Source organism: Lichenostomus cassidix, chromosome 2 (genome assembly GCF_008360975.1).
Source record: "Lichenostomus cassidix isolate B80296 chromosome 2, HeHo_3.0, whole genome shotgun sequence".
Lineage (NCBI taxonomy): Eukaryota > Metazoa > Chordata > Aves > Passeriformes > Meliphagidae > Lichenostomus > Lichenostomus cassidix.
The window spans coordinates 20,051,597-20,073,978 of NC_139482.1; the positions used below are offsets into that span (position 1 = coordinate 20,051,597).

The 22,382-nt window shown below is 42.0% G+C and overlaps 1 protein-coding gene across 3 annotated transcripts in view; it reads left to right on the forward strand.

Moving 5' to 3' along the window:
- The window catches only part of ST8SIA6 (ST8 alpha-N-acetyl-neuraminide alpha-2,8-sialyltransferase 6), a 45,546-nt gene extending 36,700 nt beyond the window's left edge, over positions 1-8,846 (forward strand). For all 3 annotated transcript variants that reach the window (XM_085050595.1, XM_085050596.1, XM_085050597.1), the window contains one exon: positions 1,261-8,846. The gene's annotated coding sequence lies outside the window, so the exon portion shown is untranslated. The remainder of the gene's footprint in view (positions 1-1,260) is intronic.
- Positions 8,847-22,382: the final 13,536 nt, after the last annotated feature.

Sequence of the window (22,382 nt, forward strand, 5' to 3'; positions counted from 1 at the left end):
CTGAACCTTCCACTGTGTGAGTGTATCCTGGAAAGTAAAAATTCGGTATGAGTTTTTTAACTCCAACCAAACAATTAAATGCAGTCTATTTGTGACAGAGAGCTGCAGCGACTCACTCCATTTAAGGTGCAGCTGCCAGAGAAGCACCCTATAAAGCAGGGGAAAACCTGCTTACTTGCTCAGGAGCTAACATCAAAAAGAATCATTTTGTTCCAAACTCTGTCAGCATGTCATACTTTTTTAATCTTGAAATTCGCTGCAATCCAAGTGAGCGATAAATACTCTTACACATGACCTATTTATAACAGTAGAATGCCAACATGAGCTTAAATTCTGTTGAGCTTCTTTTATGCTTGTGGTGTCCCAGTGTAGCTAGAGAAATAAGAACAACCCCATAGTTCACTTTTAATTACCTTGAGAAAAATTATACCACATTTTAAAAGAAGGACACCTCTGAATACCTGTCAGGCAGCCAAATTGCAGACACTCCTTGACTTAGGCAAATATTATACTATGTGAAATGATTAGATATTGAAAGAAAGGTTTTCTGCCTTAGAGCCCCTGCAGTACAGCTTTTAAGCACATGCTTTGCTCATGCATTCAGTGAACTAAATTTATGTTTTAAGAATAATATCAGTAATGAAACAAGTGGAGATAAATTGCTTCTGGTTTAGTTAAAACCCACCAGAATAGAAAAGTATAGATTGAATCAATTTACAATTTATGTTAGATCTCAATACAAATGAAGACGTATTCACATATCTAGAAGGGTCTTGTTTTGGTTTTTCACAACAGAACTATCCTGTTGAAGAAACAGAGTAATTGCAATCTCTGGCTATTTCAAACTATGACTAATGTAATTTAGAACATATCCGTATTCAGATTAGCAGTGGATGTGCCCCCATGAAGATACTAGTTAGACCCAGCCTTGGTTAGCTTACGAAGCTGGAAGAGGGTGGTGCAGGTGGGGTAAGTGTGAGCAGTTCTGGGGGTTTTCCAATGAAAGAGTCCTCCTTTAGGAAGAGCAGATGTTCAAGTTAGACCAGGCATGAGTATTCCAGCTTAGCCAGGAGAATTCTGAGAGCCTGTGATTCTGTATAATAGATCTCACAGACTCACAGTCTGAAATACAGATGAAAACCAGATGCAGAAGGTGCAATGTATACACGGAAGACTAAACTATTGGCTTTTTTCAAGTATAACAAGCAGTTTTTCCACTACAAGAAATACCAATAACATATTTTATATTTTTAATTCCAGGGTGATGATCCTAAGGAGACAATTTGTGTGTATCTCAGCAGTTCGGTGTTGGATTTGATCTGATGTGATTTTGTGAGCGTTAAGCTGCATTATTACAATAGAGAAATATTTCACACTTGGGGAGAAGAGGGAGTGATTTTTCATACAGTGACTGCTACATTTACGAATTTAGAGTGATCATTTTTTGAAATACAAAGTAACGATTATTTGGAAAATTCTGAAACTCCTTGCTATTGGTTTAATTGTAGCAAAGCACAATCTCAGGATGGTGGCAATATGTGACATTCATCATGTTTTGCTTCTTAGAGGATCATTAAAATATTTTGACATAAGGTCCCTGGTTTTGTTGATATCACGTAATACAGGCAATAGTCTCTGTATGGTGGCTGCATGAGTCGGCAGTGAACGTTTTCAATTAAGAACTTCATCCTGTAAATACTGGCATTTGTCTACATGAGAGAAGTGATGAGAAGAGCTGCAGAGGAGTAATTAATTCAGAGCCATGTCATTGTTAGTTTGTCCCCGGGTGCAGAGATGAGAAGATCCCTCAGGTTAGAGGTAGTTAAGTGGTTTATGGGCTTTCATTTTGTGGGCAATAAGTAATGCTGTGTATTTAATGGGCTTTCATTTTGTGAGCAATAGATGATGCTATGGATTTAATGGGATCACTCATATGAGTGATGTAAATTCTGAGAACAAGTGTATGAAGGACCAGAGCAGTGTAGTTATTTATAAACCACTGTGCTTGCTTGTGTTCCTGTCTAAGATCCAGTTCAGCTCCAAAAGAGGACAGTGAACCAGGTTCCACACTACAATCCCCAGAGTCCTGGCAGGGCATGACTTCTTGCCATTCCAGCTCTGCGTCCTGGCTGACACATGAAATGGAATTTCTGTTGGAAAGATGATGGATACAGAGCCTATAATTCAATTTCTTTTCATGTGGTATAGCTTGTATCCATGTGTGACAGCAGATAATGAAACTGCACTAAGCTTTATTAGAAGAATATTCCTCTTGCCATCAACCCCAAGCTCTTCTACACCAGGACATACAAGAAAAGTGACTACATTCTCTTAATTTATAGCCTGTGCAGTTCTTTAAGTTTTCCATGTGTTCCAAGAATACATGGGGAGCAACATCCTGCAACCAGAGAAAGTGAAATATCAGCTGAGTGGAAAGAATCACTTTAACATTTACAGGAGCTATGACAAGCAGTTGTACTCTAGCTTTTACTGCTTATGTGCTTATATGTTCTGCTGCAGAAAAATACCCCAACCAGGCAAGCAAACAAAATCAAAAAATTGTAATAACCAGATTCTGTTAAGTTTCACTGACTTTTTTTAAGAGTCCTTTGAATGGTCAGTTAAAAGATAGGGTGTCCTTCTCCTTTTACAGTCAGATGCTATCTGGTATTTCATTTACTAAAACTCCTTTGACTACTGCAGCATTAAATCCCAAATCAACTGATTTAAAGAGCATTCAGTATTCCACTCTTCAAGGATTATATCTGCAAAACAAATTCCCACTTAAATGAATTGAACCTTACGAAATAAGGTTCAAAAAGCCTTTTAAATGTATACTTCATAAGAGCATTACTGTATTGTAATATTTGAAAGCTTACCTTGCAGCAGTTTTATAATCACATAAACACTCCTGGAAGTATTGGAATCAATTGTTACGGTTACAGGTCTGTTGACTGAGACACATTGAGCATCTGGATCCATCTCCAAGATAATGATATCAGAATCCAGTATTACTCCTGACACAGTATTAATCCAGACACTCCCAAGCAGCAGTGTCCATAAATTCTGACTGCATATATCAGAAATAAAATCAATTTTTGAAAATAAGGGGTTTTAAAAAAATGCATAGTGCTCTGGGGCAATGACTGATGCCATTAATACACGTGGACCTCTGAATGTCAGTAGAGCCTTTAGCAACTACAGAGACAGCAGAACTGAACTGATGAGTCCATCTGTGTTCCCAGCTGGTGACTATGGTTCCAGCACCACAATCCACATTTTTTGTTCCCCAGCAGTGAGATTTTTGCCATTTTCTGGCCACAGGCATCTGCTGCTCATGTCCAGAGAGCTGGCTGCTGCAAGAACCTGCATCCGTGTTACAAGTGTTAAGGATGATTGCCTACTGCAACATCCTAGTTATAGATCAAAGACAAATTTGCTCCCAAAAGAGCATCTCCTATGCTATAAATCACTCACAGGGGCAGCCACTTAGTACTTTTAGTAGAAGCTGTGTAAGGTGTTGTAGTTGTCCTTTGGGTGATGCAAACAGCCAAGGCTGAGGAGAACCTTGCTGCATTTCATCCAGAGAGACAAAGGCATACCTGTATTCATGTAAGGACTATAACTTATTCCAGTCTAGTGTAGAGCAGTGAGATGATCTTGGCTGTGTAGCAGCTACATGATTTGTCTTGGGGAAAATTCATACATCTTTTAGAGATTCTTGCATTGTCTCCAGAACAACTGCAAGTGCTCTGTGTGTACATAGCGATAATGCAAGATCATTCCTTGCTCAGACTAAATTCAGTTAACTACTCGGCATGAGTGAAGGGGCAAAACCTGGTTGTGTGAAGCAGAAAATGGGGAGAGGAGAAAATGAAATTTATTTGCAGCAAAGAAGCAACTTTTTTCGAAAGCATTTGTTAGTACAATACTACATTTTCTCAGTGAATAAATGTAAACAGTGTACCATGACACACCGTGAAGAGCTGAAGTTACTGTGGGTCTGAACTATTTCTGTGCAGCTGCATTATTTAAAACACATGTGGGTTAGTAACTGGAAAGATTGTCAGAATACATTTTGGGAGAGGTTTAGCCAAAAAAGGGGAAACCTATCTTCCTTAATGAAAAGAGGTTTTAAGTGAAGGAATGTGATATAGCACTCACAAATCAGAGCAAATGGAATTTTCTGTAGCGTGGACAGACTCTGACCTTTGAGCACTGTTGCCATGATGTTTAAACTTGCCAGTGACCTGAAGACCTGACCTTCCATGCTCTCAAGGCTCTCAATGATTTGTGTGGAACACAGGGCTGATAAGAAGTGCATGAAGGAATTGTTGACCTTTCCTACCCTTTCCTACAAATGCTCTTAGCTCTCCGTAGAATAAAAATATACTCTGTTCGACTTTAGGTTAAGAACCTCAGGCCTTGCTCCAGACATGAAGTTATTATGAGATGTTAGTTGCATCCACTTCACTCTACAGGAGGGCAGACATTGCACTCAGCTGTATTATAGCTACAGGTGCTGTATGCTGGGTGGCTGGCTTGTGTTAATTCGTGCACAGGCTGGGCAAGTTAATAGTGGCATTTTTGCATCACAGGGTACAATCAGATTGATCAAGACTTGCTGAAGAACACTCACTGTGGGAAAGGATGTTTTCTTGGGTAGCTGAATAAATTATTTCTCATTTATTTTACATCTGTGCCAGGTTAATAATAATAAATGGATTTTGTACCTGGCTGGGAATGTTTATGACATTTTTGCAAAACTGAGCCGACATCAGTTTGGATTCAGGATTCTTGACCAAAGGTTAGGAAGGACCTCTCAGTTCCCTCTGTTTCACATGAGAAATATTAATTTTTAGGGTTTGTGGGCCTCCAGTGTTGTCACATGCTATGGAATTAATATTGGGATTAAATAGTTTTCTAAAGATAGAAACAGTGACAGCATGTTAATATTTCCACTGTACCTTTGCAGAGGCTGACAGTGTCCTTGCACAACTGCATCACAGCATCATTAGATTAAAGCCTGCCTGGCTGCTTTTATTCCTTTTTCTCCTCTGGATCTCTAATGTTGCATCTTCCTTTAGGATACAGTGCTTTCTTGAATTGGTTATTTGTTTTTACCCTGTGGAGTGCTGTGCAGTCCTGGTTAGTGTCTGTTAGGGAGTTTGTGTGACTGAGAATCAAACACTGCTGTGCTTGCAGCATAGTAAAACATTCTGTAAATGACTGGGTTTTCACCTCAAGGAAGGCAGCTTGGCGAGATTCTCGTGTTGCCTAACTGGAGGTGCTAAAGTTTGTCTGTAGCTCCATGGTGACTTGCTGGAGTGGCTGCGTGGTCCAGTCCCTGTTCTTGTGCTGCACCCCTCCCTTCATGCCCTGTCTGGCCTCAGCCTCATCCCACACCGAGCTGTTCTGGCACACTGCCATGGCAAAACCTACAATGGCAACAGAATGAAAAAACTGGTTCATGCCAAGAGACTGGGGTATTTCACAGTCAAAGCAACAGAGGGGGTAAGACCATTCAAATGGATTGTAGGGACACAACAGGAACCATTTGTTGTCTGACTGCTGTTGGACAGACCCAGTAGTCCTCTGAAAGCTTGATCAAGTTCAGAAGGTAACATCACTGAGGGTCTGCCTGGTCAGAAAGGAGAGATAGACCCCTGCAAAGGGGATTGGCAGTGCAGCAGCTGTTCTGGAGAGCTAGAGCCCATCTCTCTCTGTGGTACCAGAAGGTGTTTAAGGCACCTACCCTGAGGACTCTAGGTGCCTAGGCTGCTGATTATTGTTCACCCTTCTCTCTTTCCCATTTCAGACATTTTAACAAGCTGTTGACCACCTGCAGATTAAGAAATGATAAGTGGAAAAACTTCTCAGTTCACTGATGGTAAACCTGCATAAACTTGCTTGTTATACAGCATGCCTTTGCTTTCAGTCTCTTCTAATCCCAGCATCTTAAACAGCATATGCAGAGAAGAGAGCTGAACAAGGTTTGGGGAAGTTGAGACCAGTTACTCTCACTTTTATTCTCTTTTCTTGGTGCAGTAGTGAAATGACTGACATATGACCATGCTTGACAAAAGATGAAATTCTCTGTCTTGTGTGACTCAGGAAAAGAATCTAAGTGATCTAGGTGACTTGGAACCTTCTGTGGCTCTCTGAATTACTAGTGAAATATTCCTGTTGTTATGTATTAGTTGATTTTATTCAGTGTAGGTATCTGGGTTGGTTAATTGATCTAGATTAATGGTTAATTGGTCGTGTGCACCTTGAGCCTGCACACTACTCTGTGGTGGAGCTACAGCCTGACACGGCAATCTGGGTTTAGAACCATTAGACCTAGAGATATTTTTTTGTCCTGTCACACGCCCTTCTGTGACAAGTTTGTGGAGGGAGGTCCTGAATATCCATGTGGTAGCTCCTCCAGGAGCACTCTGGTTCACAAAGCATGAATCCACCTGTATACATGCAGGAGTCTGTGAGACCAAGCCCAAGGAATATTCTGTGGAGTGCTTTATTCTGAAACAGCTGTATGTCAAACAGCTAATAGCCACTAGTTGCATGCTTTGAAGCAGTAGACTTCTTACACATGAGCCTTTTAGTTAAACGTGCATTAGTTTGAAATATTCAAAGCCAGGTAATGCTTCATCTTCTGGTACTTTAGCAGCAGGTCTCTTTAATCTCTAGGTCTGCCAGCCAGCAGCAGTGACAGGGGGTTGTGTAGTTACTTTATAAGACCCAAATCTCTTTATTTTTAATTCCGTCGGTTTTGGCAGGATCATCTTTCTCTGAGTTTCTGGACAGACAAATTTCAAATGCTGCTGATCTCTCAGGGTACTCTGGGGAAATCCTTAAGACTTTTCAGCTACAGCATACAACAAGTGGGCAGATTTATATTTACTAAGCTGTGTTCCAGATTTTCATAAAGTATTTAATTGGCTCTAAATGATCATTATGATCAAGTAGAGCAGAAACACTCTGCAGCATGCCACTAAACAAAGGAACCATTGCTGTTATTTCATGGTCTTCTTTCATAAGGGTGCATTTCAGAATACCTTCCTATTCTGGGAACACAGCTCACCAGGGAAATGACCCGGGGTTACTGGGTTACAGTACAGGGGTAGCAGCCTGTCAGTGTGCTCTGGGTGTTGAGCGAATTCCAGCAATGCAGCAAGAGCTTAACACGATGGGAGAACATCAGCTTGAGTTTGCAAGTGACCAAGGAGTAAGCACAGTACTGTGATGTGTGGTAATTGAGCTCACATCACTCTGAGCACAAGCAATAACTGCCCTTGGGCGGCAGGTACTGGCAGATACTGCTTTAAGGATAACAGTCTGAGTGTGAAATACAGGGAGTGGCATCCTCATGTTGCCATCTGAAGAACATTCAAGTGTGTCTTTTGCTAAATGCTGATGTACCTTCAGTAATGTATCAGTGCTTGTTGCTGCACCTGGTACTGCTGTGTCTTGTCTTTTTTTCATCCCTCTTTTCTCCAGTGAGGGAGGAAACTCACAATGCATGATGGAAGTACTTAATGATCCCATCATGGTTTCAAGGCAAGAGCCCATCAGAATGAATCATGCTAATGGTTGTGACAGGATACCCTATTGTCAATATAGCAGGGTTTAAATTCCTCACTATTCACTTTGGTCTCTGACAAGAGAAGATTCTTCACAGCAAGTCTGTACTTCAACAACATGCTAGGCTTCTCAGCTCTTGGTTTGGCTGTGAGATGTTTCCCTGAAAACACCTCCTTATTGGTGTATTTATTGTCAGTGTTTACAGTACAAACCCATTCTTAAATTCATGTGATATAGGAGTATAACAGCTGGCATTTCTGCATCTTTATATGTACTATTTATATAGTAACTTCATATGTATTCTTTATGTTAATATTCTTTATATTCTTTTCTTTGAGTACCTAATTAAAATTATTTTAAATATTCCTTTTTTTTTTAATGCCACCAGAGTAAAGCATGTGGGAAGTTACATAATGTCACCTAAAAAACAATCATATAAGCCAAAATAATTTTAAGGATATTTGATTGATTTCTGGAAGAGTATTTTTGTTAGTCATTTGGACACTTGCATCTTAGATTTTCCTTTCTAGGGTAGGTCTAAGAGGCAACCTCTGCTTCTGATTTAGTTCAAGATCTGTAAGTGAGAAAACAGGTAAATGGAGAGGCCCTAATGGGGCTGCTCCTCAGGGATGGCAAATGCGTGGCTTTTCTTTCAGAGACTGGTCCGTGTGTCAAAATGTAATTTCATAAAATTACCATGATAGCTTTTGCCCAGAGGTTTCATTTTCTCTTAAAATGTGTGTTGTTTGCATTCATTTCAGCTCCATTCTTTCCAATGCAATTGTCAAAGCAGAGCTTATTCCCCCGTGGAGCTGGTATAATTGTGCTTCTCCACATGCGCCAAGCTCTGTATGAAGCTGCTAGTGTAGGCTCTGCTGCTGCTGTTCCAAAAAGGTTCCTCAAATTCTCTCAGTGCTGAACTTATTTATGTTTTCAGATGTGAACTTGATATTGTCTGAGTAGAATGTGTGCAGCATAATATAGAAATGTCCCTGTGCAGGGTTTAGGAGGAGGCAGGAGCTCCTCAGCCGTGTGTGTGCTTTTATTACAGAAAACCAAGATGAAGTTGCATTGTTGAGTCATCTGTTACAGCTGATTTAATTTGTACTTTGTTTTCATGTTTTAAGTGCCTGATGTTTTTTTGTCAAGGAGGCAATGGTTTCACTATTATAAGGCATACTTAGAATTCTGTACTTGTTACCTGTTCTGTAATAGAATATTTTTGCAATTTATGTTTGGAAATAAAGACTTATTAGGCATAATTGTGGTGGGTTTTCTCTTTCGTGAATTTATGAGACTAAACAATCGAAAATATGTTTCCTGAGGCAGCAGCATGGACAGTGCATTAGTCTGAATCCTCTGGAACGGTATTAGCAACTGACAGTAGAAATGCAGACAGTTCCTGAAAACTGTGCAAGGAAAAAAGCAAGCTGTGCTTAGAAGCACGTATGGGGGTTGGAGCACTGGTGCATGTGTAAGTATCTGTTGTTTAAATGGTACCTTCATGTGATTTCAGTCTTTTCTGTTCTTGAATGGCAATACAATTAACCATCTTCTTTCATTATGTCTAATGATTTGAAATACTTTTCAAAAATTATTGTTTTAAGAAAAATCAAGGGAAGGAACCAAACAAGAAAACACAATTATTACCATCATCCTCAGAGAATAGATCCTAAATTTGAAAACTATCTCTAAAAATAACTAAACACTTCAAGAACAATGATTAATGGGAAATGTTTCAACCATAGATGCAAAGTTTTTTATGCAAAATACTGACCATGAATCCATGTCTGATAGATGTGTCTCTAGTAGATGTCTATGCATATTTAGTGGCTTATGTTGGGATTTTTTTCTTAATACAGGTTTTGATCACATATGAAGATGCTTGTAGTGAATGAATTTCAAACAGATGAAGTTCAGAGAAAGAATTCTCCCTCCAAGCATTTACTTTTTACTTTCAGGCAGAAGGCAGCCGTAGAACCTCTGTGCTGCTTACTGTGACTTCTCCAAATAGAAGCTGACTGCCTCGTTGAATCAGGTCAAATATGTACATGCAGCTGTTTTGTGAGGAGGACGATTATCCTTTAGGGCCCTCTAGGGACTGAATTGCAATTGCTAAATTTTATTGCAGAGAGAACAGAGGATTAGAACTGAAAGCTTTTATTTGGCCTCATAGACCATCAAGTGACTTCTGCCCCAAAGATTAAGATCTGGATCTTTGTGGCCTACCTCCTTCCCATAGTGCATGAGTCTTTCACTGATGATCAGAACCAAAGGGTATCTTTTGTTTGCCGTGCTGACAGCTGGAATTGCATGTATGAGTGATGCAGATGCAAATGTCTCCTCATAATCAGAGCAGGTGCTAAAGAAGAAGTGCAATTTCTGCTGAGGAAAATGTCTTAGATTGAGCTTAGCCCTCTCAAATTCTTATGAACAGGCAATGTTGAAAGTGCGGCACTGCCAGGTGATTACAACTGCTTGGTCCAACTACAGAATTACTGAAGGCAGGCCTAGACAAAGCATTGTCTTTTCCTTATCCCCTGTTTCAAAGGGTAGCAGTCTGGGAAAAGTCAGGTGGACGAGAGGAGCATGGGAGGGAAGTGGTTGTGCACTGAGGTTATGCCTTTTATGGAGTCATTGTACCTCAGGATCACACCAAGCACAACCCATTCTCCTAGGGGCAGAGAACCTACCATCAAGATGGCACTGCTGCTGTGGGAAACACATGGTCACTGGTGTTAGAAGGGCTTTAGAAAGCATGTTCCCAGGAGCAATTATATGGTCCAAGACCAGGTTAGGTTTTCCGCTTGACTCTGTTAGGCAAAAAGTGTCGTGAAGATTTTACAACATGAGGGCACTGGCTTGGTCCAGAAAAAGAGAATGGCCAAAGTCCACGAGCTGAAAACCATAGCAGTGGACATGGGGATCTGGGATCACAGCCACAGCACAGCCAGCAGCTGGAAAAATACACGTGTGGGCTGAGGAAGTCATCCGCATTTTAAAAGGTAAGGGGAGATTGCCTCTTTCTCAAGGATCCCAGTGTGCCCATGTCCTGGTAACTAAATGTGCCTGGGTTTTGAGATACGTGGCTGTTCTAGCTTGCCTCTTCCATCCTATTTCAAGTGTCTGTGTCATCCTCACTCTGCACCAGAGAAAATTAATAGTAAATAGGAATGTCGAGGTCTCATGGCCGCTGCAGACTGATAGATGGAACCATCTGGTTAATGGAGATACCATAATGAAAGCATTAGCTCTTAAGTATAGCACTGCAGATCTTTTATCATGTAAGTGAAAAAAAAGAGGCTCCAGCAAGGACTGAATTTAAGCTGCTGTCTTTTTTCCACAGCACAGGGAACCAAAGCTGAATTAGTCTAGGAGCTCACATAATGCTGCTGTCATTGGAGGAAGAAATGCTGGATGTGCTGGGGAAGAGATACAAGCATTAGAAATGGAATAACTTTCATTTTTGAAATTACTTTTATTAGGTAATTTGAGAAACTTTTAAGGCAAAAATATTCTGACTGATTTCTAAGAGCAGTGCTGCTTGTATAAATCCAAACCTGTTGGGACACAGTTTATTTTGTTTAGCTATTAATCTTAGTAACAGCAAAAATTGCTCTTTTGTTATGTGTAGAGTTTTAATAAATTAAAATCACTCAGTAAAGGTCCCTCGGTTTGAACTGCCCCTTTAATACTGATAGTTTCTCTTGAGCAGTGTGCATTGTGCAAAAGCTGCTGTGAGCCCAAGCAGGACCCTAGGAGTGGGCTGCAGCCTCCCACTGTGTGTGCCCTGTAACTCAGCACAGGCACAGCTCCTGCCTCTGGGCTACTACCAACCACCACCCTCGGATTCCTGTCTGCAAGGGAGGAAAGGTTGGTCTGAATCACCTGTAGGAGAGGAAGGAGTTGAGGTGGATGGTGGCATGTTGCCTCAGTAAATGTCCCGAAATTGGACTATGATACAAAAGAGAAGCAAAAGGACTCTTACCCTAGCTGCATTTTAAATTAGCTGGTTCTATTTTAACAAAAAATTTAAAAAACAGTTTTTTCACTCTCCAGAAAGATTTCAAAGCTGCATCAAAAAAAGAGACAATTATGTTCACTGAGGCATTGTAGTAAAGGGCTAGGAGACAAGGTTTAAGATACTCTGGGTATGCTTGTGTGTGATACATCATGGAGAAATGTTATGAAGGAAGGATGAGGGGGGTGTGATTATTAAGTGGCAGAGGGAGTGACCTAAAATCAAAGATTGCAGTACTCTGGCATTGAATTCACAGTTCTTCATCCAATGCTGGTGTAAAATAACTTCTTTTTAAAAAGCCAGGCATATTGAAGCACTGAATGGGTGAGAGTGGGAGGCAAATGGGCACCTCACCTTGCTGTAGAGGTGAATGAGGTGACAGGAGGAAATAGCTCAAGACTCATCTGACCACCCACAGTCTGCAGGTCAAGGTAGGGAGACTTGTGTGTCAACATCTCCATGGTCCTTAAGTACAGGAGGCTACTTCATAGTCAGGGTGGCTACTTTATATATCAATTCCTACATCATAAACACCTGCATTTACTAGATCACTCCCATCATTCCTGTCCTACACTTTCCCTATCTACACTGAATGTTTTTTCAGCAGTGCCTGAATCAAAGAGCTCTGAACTCTGTTGGCCCTATTCGCGTTGCTGTAATACAGATAATAATTTCTAAGATGAAATCTCTTTTTTCTGAGTGCATTTAACATCTTTCAGAAGAGTCTAAAATAGAAACTCTAAGAACATTAACTTAGAGCACTTTTCAAGTTCATCTTACTTGCAGTCCATTAAAGTGAAGTGACAACTGAGGTGTGACATGAAGTAATTACACTGATTGTGTTGTATGTGCCCTGCAGGAGCCGAATGATTTGCTGAGGATATTAATTTTAAAACTCAGACAGTGAGAGATCAGCTGAGATGAGAGATCACTGCAAAGTGACCTCAGACCAGTGGAAAAGAAAAAGAAGAGAGGGGAGTGTGGCCCAGCTGAGGAGTTCAGTGCTGTGCAGTCTAGCAGTGAACTGAAGTAGATGCATTTTGACACCAAAGGTGGTTTCCATGGAACTGACTGCAGGTGTCATCACTACAGTTCCTAGTCACCACTGTGGGTTCCCTTTATGGTCTTGGAGAGAAGTGTAGTATAATTCATCCGGCTTGTTTTAGGTGTCTACATTCACATGTGATAAATCCTGCCCTAGATTGCCTGGTTTATGGAGAGAGTGTAGAGTGACTAGCTGAGCCATCATGTTCAGTGTGCTTGCCATAGTTCAGTGCTGCATCCTGAGGGAGTGGGGCAAATGCAGGTACAACCCCAGGCTGAGCTACCACCTTATTGATACACAGCCACGGCCTGGCCAAGGACTGATCATTACCCTGTGGTATTACACCTCACGAGCAGGGAAATATTAGCTAAGTAGCAGAATGTCTAACATCCCTTAGAGATAGCATATAATGAGATCAGGTTGATAAGGATTCTCTGAAAGAGAATAGGTATAGATTAATCTTTGTGAAAAACAAATGTAGTGAACTTAATTTCTTTGACCTCTAAAACAATTTTCACAGTCACAAAAAGTTAATCAGAATGTAAAAGCTCTTTATCAAATTTTCACTGTTGAAATCAGTATTGGATTTGTGTACTCGAACTGCTGTGCAGCCCTGAATAGACACATCAAAAGTAGTTTAATCCGATTGTACTTTGGCTTTAGCTTAGTTTGTCAATCTAGCAGTGCAAGTCAAACAGCTTTCACTTAGGGATTTTCACTGCTTCGCTTGGATAAATTCATTAGCAAGGCATAAAGTAACTGAGTCTGAGGGACTTTCAGAGCCATGGAGATCTTCCTGACAGAACCAGAACCTGGAGGTAAGTAATAGCCAGTTCTCAGTGTAACACAACACTAGGAAGAGAATGTCATGAAGCTTGACTGGACAGCATATGCATTGAATCTGGATATCCACACTCAGAAAGAGGTAAGCAGTAGTACAAGCATGATTTTGTGCTAACAGGGAAACCCCCCCAGCCACCCCCCCAATATGTTCCACATGGTTTCATCTGTCCTTCGTGAGAAAAAGTGTCAAACTAATTTAGTTTCACTGAAGTGTTGACTTGGCCAAAAAACAAGTCTGGCACACCTAGACCAAAACCAAAGTCTGGAATCATCATGGTTATCACTGCTACTGACTCACAGGCTTAATGGGAAAACACAGTCAGTCCCTGAGCTGAAGGCCCTGGGCTCAAGGGCTCTGAGCACCTGTCCAATTATCCCTGGTCCCTTGTGGTTTTGGCTGCTAAGGCTCAGTCTGTACTGAAGAGCCTGGCCTATCCAGCCTGTCCCAGGGTAACCATGTGGGCTGCCTTCTGTAGTCAGAATCAAGCCCTTTGTCCCATCCATCACAGTCCCCTGACAGCAGAGAGACAGTTTGAACAATATATTTGGGGTTTTGGCAGCAAAAGTAAGTGAAAAGATCACCTTGCTCACTGGTTAAAGTTGTATCCTTGCATGGCACCATTAACTGCATCAGTACTCTGTGATGCAGCTCAGGCACCATCCACAGGTGATAAGGAGAAGGAGTGCCAAGCAATTCATGACCATCAGGTATCTTTTCTTGCTTTCCACACACCTGGAAATGAGATGAGCCACTGCAGTTCAGATGGAAGGATGCCTTTGTGGGGAACTTTTCAGTCTTTATGTAGTGGAAGTAGACAGCAATCCCTGGCTTTCTCTATGGCAAAGCACCTAGTCCTGTATTATTCCCTCTTTAAAATGGGGACAGTAATGCTTGGTCATCTCCCAGTAGTGTTATGGGAGTAGATAGTACATCTTGAGGTCTATTTATGTTCTGTGTGATGGAGATCATGCATGACCTGCAGACAGACAGCATTTCTGTGTCTCCCTGAAAACAGCACTTTATCTCTTGCTGCTGTTTCACAGCTTAATCTATGCTTGGTTGGCTATGACATAAAGCACAACTGGACAGTTTAGACATATGGCACTATTACTATTCAATTAAAATTAAAAAGAAAACATCAAAAGATCAGGGAAAGAATTTAACATTTTTGATCAGCCTTTCTCCTGCATTTTTTTACTATTTAATTTAAACCAAAAGTGTTTCTTTCCTCCTGTAGTAATCACCCATCTCCAAGAAGTGAAAATACTCTTGCAAAACCAATAAATGAGAATCTATTTGCAAAGATATTTATTTATGCGCCTGGCACTTCAGGGTGCTTAGAGGGTAATCTCAAACTGTGAGCTCTGCTCTGTGTAAATTTAGAAGCGATTTTTCTAAATGTCAAGTATTTATTACATGAAAAAAACATTTGGAGTGTAGAGCAGGTCCCCAGTGATATACAGTGCACTTGGGGAAGGGCTTCTTGGATGAACAGAAATAATATTTGAGAGATGAAAAGCAAATCCTCTATTTGAAATTGCTTTGTGTATGTGGAAAGGAGCTTGAACAAAGGTAGAAGGCCAGTTCAGTACTTTGCTTTGTCTCATGCATAAAAGAGTGGTTTTCCAAACCTTTATAACCTCTAAACCAATCTGTCTTTTCTCATCCTGCAGCACTTCTACCACCTTTTGCTTCTCCTTCATACCCTCATAACAGCTCCAGCAGGCTCCATTCAAACCACAGAATGCAGAATTTATTAGTGTAGGATTTTACCCAGGTAATGCTTTACCTTAATGTCAACATATCTCTAAGTCTGAAGCAGTGAAGTGCAACTCTCCAACAGGAGGCTGATGATTTGGAACATGAGGGACACTAATCTATTGCAAGAAGCCTGTGATGACTGTCATTTTGCATGGAAATATGAGAACCATCAGAAGCAAGGGAAGGAACAGTTGAAGGTAGCCCTACAATGACATCAGCCAGCTCCCTCAGCACTCAGTGGTACATCCTCTTGGGGCCCAGGGGTTTATGTATGTCCAGTTTGTTTAAGTGTTCTCTAACCTGATTCTCTTCCACCAAGGTACATCTTTCCTGCTCCAGTCTTTCACCCTGGTCTCTGGGGATTCCTGAATTGTGTCCTTCTAGCAAAGGGTGAGATGAAGAAGCCATTAAGTACCTCAGCCTTGTCCGTGTCCTGTGTCACCAGAATGCCTGTTCCTTTCAGCAGCAGACCCTCATTTTCAATAGTCTTCTTTTTGCCCCTTATATATGTATGGAAGCATTTCTTGTTGCACTCAACATTCCTTCTCAGACTCAACTCTGGATGGCTTTGGCTTTCCTAACCATGTCTGTTTGCTAGTGTCACAGGTTACCTGACACTAATTCCACTTTCTACATACTTCATTTTGAGGTCTGAGCTTTTCCAGAAACTCATTTAACGCGGAGGGGGAGGAGGGGTGGAACCAGGCCTCTGCGTTTACCGAAAGTGTCTCTATGGCTTTTCGAGAGATCACTCCAGCCAGCACTGCCTGGTGCTGTACAGAAAAGCCCTTCTCACACCCGTGCCGGTGTAAGGCACATATTCTCACTCACCCACGGAGTTGGATAACTCGTGCGTTACCAGAGACAAAGAACTCAGAGCGCTCAGTCAGCCGGAGGTTCCAGAGTTTATTCTGAAGGGTTCCAGGGCCAAAAAGAGAACGAGACACCCCAGCCGTCTACATTTAAAGGGGCGGCTGGAGGGTCAGGGGAGAGGAGGCGGGGGGAACACCACAACCAATGGGAGGAGGAAGGCATGGGATCAAGGGTTAGGTTACAGCGGGGGGGATTTACATAATTTGGGGAGGAACCATCGTGTTCTCCAGGGGGGAGGACTAAGAAGGCTTCCACCAGTGGGGTTCTGCTGTGTTGGAACCACCCAGCTCCTCAGCAGCTCCTGAGGTGGTATCATCCACCCCAACACTCATTATCAATCCACACAGGTTCCCTGACATTTTTGCTTGACTTCCTGTTCTTTAGGACGGTTTGTTCTTAAGCATAAGGAAGGTGATTGTTGAGTATCAACCAGCTTTCTTGGACCCCTCTTCTCTTTAGGGTTCTATTCCATGGGAAGCTTCCAAGTGGATCCCTGAAGAGGCCAAAGTCTTCTCTCCTAAAGGTCAGGGTTGGAATCCTGGTCTTGGCCCTTGGTCTTTGCCCTGAGAGGTCTTCCTTCTCCCAGGATACTTAACTCCACTGTCTCTTGGTTACTGCAGTCAAGGCAGCTTTTGACTCTCACATCCTCAGGGAGCCTTCCCTTCTTTATAAGTGTGAGGTCCAACAGGGCACCTCTCCCTGGTGGCTCCTCTGTCACTTGGGTCTGGATATTTTCATTAATGCTCTCCAGGAACCTCCAAGGCTGTGCTCCTTCTCCAGCAGATACTGATATGGTTACAGTCTGCTGTGAGGACCAGCGCCAGAGAATGGGAGGCTTTGAATGGCCTCATCTGCTTGTTCTTCCTGAGCAGAGTAGACCTTCTACGTCAGGCATCTCCTTCCCCATGGAGGTGCCTCATACCTTGGTCTGGGGCTGCTCCATCTGTCATTCCACAGCAGCCTGTCTTGTTCCCTGGCTGGGGAGGTGGGACAGTCCCTGATTCTTAAGTCGTTCCTTGTCAGCCCATGGGGAGAGCATCTACAGTGTCTGTTTATCTGATGACTGTAAGTCACGGTCTGTGAATAGAGGTCCTGTGTTTTATTAGTCCATCTAATAAAGTTGGGGGAAAGTGAAAAACTTTCATCTGAAAGCTTTTCTTCATGTGTGAAATAGATGCTGTGAGGTTCAAAGCAATTGCTCCAAGTTCAGTTAAGTACATAGGAGGTCTACTACCTACACGGGAAAAGGCTAGTGAATAATGGGTTAAAGAAGAGTAAAGCTAAAACCATATCTTGCAAAGGACAGAGAGAGACAAGTAATTTACAGGCTGTGAGGAAAGTGGAGAGGTCAGTGGTGGAAAGGATATACCAGTTGCATGTCACACACGCACACAAAAAAAACCAAACCAAAAAAATGCAAGAAACCCTAGAAGCTAAAAAATTTAAAATGCTGATTAGACACAAAGGTATTTTTTGAGGCACTTTATGTGCTGGTTTCATCTGGGATAGAGTTAATTTTCTTCCTGGAATCTGGTATAGTTCTGTGTTTTGGATTCCATATAAGAATAATGTCGACAACAAACTGATGTTTTGGTTGTTGCTGCATAATCCTGGCAGTGAGATAAGGACTTTTCAGAGTCTCGTGCTCTGAAAATGAGGAGATAACTGGAACAGAAGGCAGGACAGCTGATCAAACTGGCCAAAGGGATATTCCACACCACAGAACCTCATGCTCAGGACTTATGCTGGGGGAATTGACCAGGAGGGGCTTAGCTCAACTCAGGGACAGGCTGGACATCAGACAGTGGGTGGTGAGAAATTGTATTGTGCATAATTTTTTTCTCCTGGGTTTTATTTCTCTCTCTTTTTGTAGTCTTCCTTTTCATTGTAATTATTATAAGTAGTAGCAATATTTTCTACATTATCTAAATTATTAAACAGTTCCTATCTCAACCCATGTGTTTTACCTTTTTCTGATTCTTCTTCCCACACCACCAAGGGTGAGGAGGCAGGGATCAAGCAAATGGCTGTGTGGCACTTAGTTACCAGCTGAGATTAAACCATGACACCGTATTAAACTGAGAACTACCCACCATCATGCTGGAAAGCCTTCAAGAAAGAGGAGAAGGAGGAGAAGGGGAAAAGGAAAGGAAAAGAAGAACAAAAAATCTCACAGAAAAACACCACCCAAATTTAAAATGACAGTGAAAGGAACTACTAGAATTTGACAGAATTCATGTCCAAATAGGAAACCCAGGAAAATGTGGCAGATGAAAAGTAGATCTTCTTCAATTAGATGGATCAAATTGAATCAAAAGGCAAGTTGCTAATAAAAAAACCACTTTAAAACACATCCAAACCATGATGTGTGCCAGAAATTCAGTGCAGCTTCAAGTGAGGTATTCAAGAAGTAGAATGATTACTTAGCAAAAATTAAAAAAAAAACTTAGATGAATGCAGCTCATTAAGGAAAAGGTGAAGGAGCCCCCTGAGACAGATTGAGAACAATCTCAAACTGAAAAGGTTTTGAAACAAATCAATACATTGACAGGTAAGGAGAAGGCAGGATGGCAACCATCAAACAGCTCTGCAGCAACTCAGCATGAAAATGCTGATTTGTGAGCTGCAACACATCTGGTGTCAGAGGAGCAGACAATGGTCAGTATAACTTCGGACTCTTAAAAAGAGGCTCCAAGGTGATGTTGAAATCTAGAGAGCAATACCTCTAACATTTTTACCTGGCAACATCAGGTGGAACTGTGAGAGCAGTTGTACTGAGTTGGAGTCCACATGCATTTTTTCCTGGGGAAGTCACACTCATGGATGTAGTGAAAACATCAATAGGATTATACAAGCTTTGTGGGTAAGGGTGGTACAGATGGAAGATTTTGGCAAAAACTTTTCCATAACAATCACCTCAGATTTCTAAGAGATACAAAGGTCATGTTCTCCCTGTTTTAAGCTAGAAAGCAGGAAATGACAGAAATAATGGAGAGTCTTCACTGTGGAAGGAAGCTGTCAGTGGGCTGCCACAAGTATTGGCACACTGGACTTCACCATTCAATACATTCCCCAGGGATCTAACCAAGGCTGTCCAGCAGGTTGACAAAAGAAAGAAGGGCAATCAGTGTTAGTGCTGAACTCAAAGCTACAGAAGAGTATAGCTTTCCTGGATAAATGGGTGATCAAATGGGGAATGAAAATTTAATGTCAATGACGGCAAAGTAGGGGGAAAAAATAACTCACAGCTATTAGTCCTTAGGAAATAGATCTTTGGGTCACTTTGGGTAACATTCTGAAAACATCAGCCCAATCCTAAGTTGTGATCAAAAAAGTAGCTAGGATATTTTTACTTACTTTGAGCACAAAATGGGAGTTCTCATTATGTCACTCTGTATTGCTCCAATGCACATGTTTTGAAGATCACATGTTCTTAGTCACCTTGTTTTAAGTAGATTATAGCAGAACTAGAATGAAGAGTAGAGTGATGAGGATTTTTAGGGTTTCAGGATGACTTCCTGATGAGATGGCTCTATAGATGTTGAAACATGCAGAAGTGGTTGGAAGAGACCTTAAAGATTATCTAGTTCCAACCTTCCTGCTGTGGGTAGGGACACCTTTCACTAGACCAGATGCTAAGAACCCCATCCAACCTGTCCTTGAACACTTCCAGGGAAGGGAAATCTGTCAAATGAGGGATAACATGGAGGGGGTTGAACACAGGATGATTATTTACCAGGTTTCATAACACAAGAACTCCTGGAAAGTTAAGAAAATGATCAGACAGTAAGGATAAAATAATCAAAAGAAAATGTTCTTCCCTGGTATACTGCCATATTATGAAATACATTCTGTTAAAAGCTAAAAATATAAAACTACTCCAGTCAGACGACTTTATCAATTGTCTCGATAAAGTCACTGGCTCAAAAAGCCCCTGAATTTCTCTTTGCCTGAAAATCCAGACTCTTCCAGGGACTGGAGCCCTGTTTCTTAGGCCCTTATTCTCAGCAAGCTCTGTAGGAGGCCAGGCAGATCACTGGCCTGACCCAAAATGTCTTTTCATATGTTGTTGTAGAGCTCTGGGCTTTACTTCCCTCCCATCTGCCAGGCCACCACTTCCCATGCATCCTTTCCATGACCAGTCAGTATAACTTGGTACAATGAAGCTAAGATTTCTGGAAGAGGTGATCCTTCCCTTCTGCACAGCCCTGCAGTGCCATGTCCAGTTCTGGGCTCCCCAGGACAAGAGAGAGATGGATGTGCAGGAACAAGTTGAGCCAAGGGCCGTGAAGACAATGAAGAACTTGGAGTACCTGACATATGAGTAGAGGAGGCTGAGAGAACTGGGACTGTTCAGCCTGGAGAACAGAAGGCTCAGGGGGATCACATCAATGTGTATAAATACCGGAATACCAAAGACAAAGTCAGGCTCTCCTCAGAGGTATCCAGTAGAAGGGCTAGAGGCAGTGGTCATGAAATTAAATACAAGAAATTCTGTTTAAATATAAGAAAAAGCTTTTTAATTTTGAAGGTAACAGAATACTGAACAGGATTTGGTCATGGTAGAAGGATACCTTACCAAGGCAAGACTTTCCCACTCCAGACACATCCTAGATCACAATCCAGTATTTTTCAGCTTAAATGGTCAGGGAAAGTACTTTGTGTGGTACAGAAACACACTTCCACAGCTACCCAGCTGCAGGGCACTAAGGGCTGAGGGGAAAAGCCGGGGGCAGCAAACCTGTCATGCACCCCAGCGTGCATCATCAAAGAAGGACTGCTGCAGCAGAAAGTATGTTGGCAATTACCATCTCCAATTTGCAAAATAAACTTTAAAAATATGACTGTGAGGGTTTACAGTAAGTGGGAGTGAAGATATATTTTCAGTATTTAAACAATAGCTAGGGATGGGAATGGAAACTTTATCTGCACATGAAGCGCTTCAGACAGCAAAACCTTTCTGTATTATTCACTTTTCTATGTATTATAAAGCTGGTTGTATAAAAGGGCAGAGATCTTCTAGCTCTTGGACATTTCTTGGACATCCATGAAATTTATAAGGTGTCTTGAGTTGGGAGATCTGGGCTTAAAACCCTCCTCCTAATTTGGAAAATATGGACTTTGAATCTGGGTCATTCTCAGATCTTGTATAGGCTTCCACCCCACTGCCAGGTACAGAGACACACACCCCCATCTGAATTTCTGCAAAATTCTTGACTGGGTCTGGCCCAAATGGAGTTCACTATCTTCACAGCAGCCCTGGGGTTACTGTGCTTTGGATTCGTGACTAAAACAGCTTTGGCGGTGCACCGATGTTTTGGCTGTTGCTGAACTGTGCTTGCAAGGCATCAAGGCTTTCTCTTTGTTTCTCACTCTGACCCATCAACAAGTCTGGCTGAGGGTGGAAAGACACAAGGAGGGAAAGCAGTTGGGACAAATGGCCTGCATTGGCCAAAGGGATATTCTATACCATGCAATGTCATGCTCAATCAGCTCAATCATCAGCAATAAAGACTGAGGTAAAGCAAGAAAAAGGCTTCCAAGGTGAGCCATTGCTCAGAGACCAGCTGGGCCTTTGTCTGGATGTGGGGCATGGTGTGCGATTGCTTTATTTTTCCTGGAGTTTTCCCCTGCTTTTTTCTTCACCTGTTAAACTGTCTGTATCTCCACTCACATATTTTCTTTTGTTTTTCCTATATTCTCTCCCGTCCCACTGGGAGTGACAGAAAGAAGCGAGCATTTCTGTAGGTGCTTAGCTACTGGCCGAGTTCAACCCACCACATTTCTCCATCCTGAAACGTATTTATATGCTGTCAACTCTGAGACATCTTCCTGTCTCACAGACAGTAGCAGAGAATAACTGCAGGACAGAGCTTGGAGAAAGCAGCGTCTCTCCCTTTGCAGCCATACCATCGATACTGCATGGCTCACTGCAGGCAAGATCCACCAGCCAGAAGAAACGCTCCATGCAGGCTGCCTTTGCCTTGCAGTTCACATCACCCACCACAGGGAGACAGCTGCAATACATCTCTGGAAAAGAAACCTCCCAAAATGTCAGGCTGAGGCGTTTGTACGGAAACTATGACACACCACTGTGCAGAGATGTGGCTGCTGTGGCCTTGCCCTTTCCTGAAGCAATGAGTTTGGTTGCTGTGGCAGGAAGCCCACAAGCAACTTTTCCCTCTGGCCAGCGTGTGTGCCTAGGGAATGGCCTTGGATTGGGTTGGGAGGGGACCTGCTAGCCAGAGCATTGC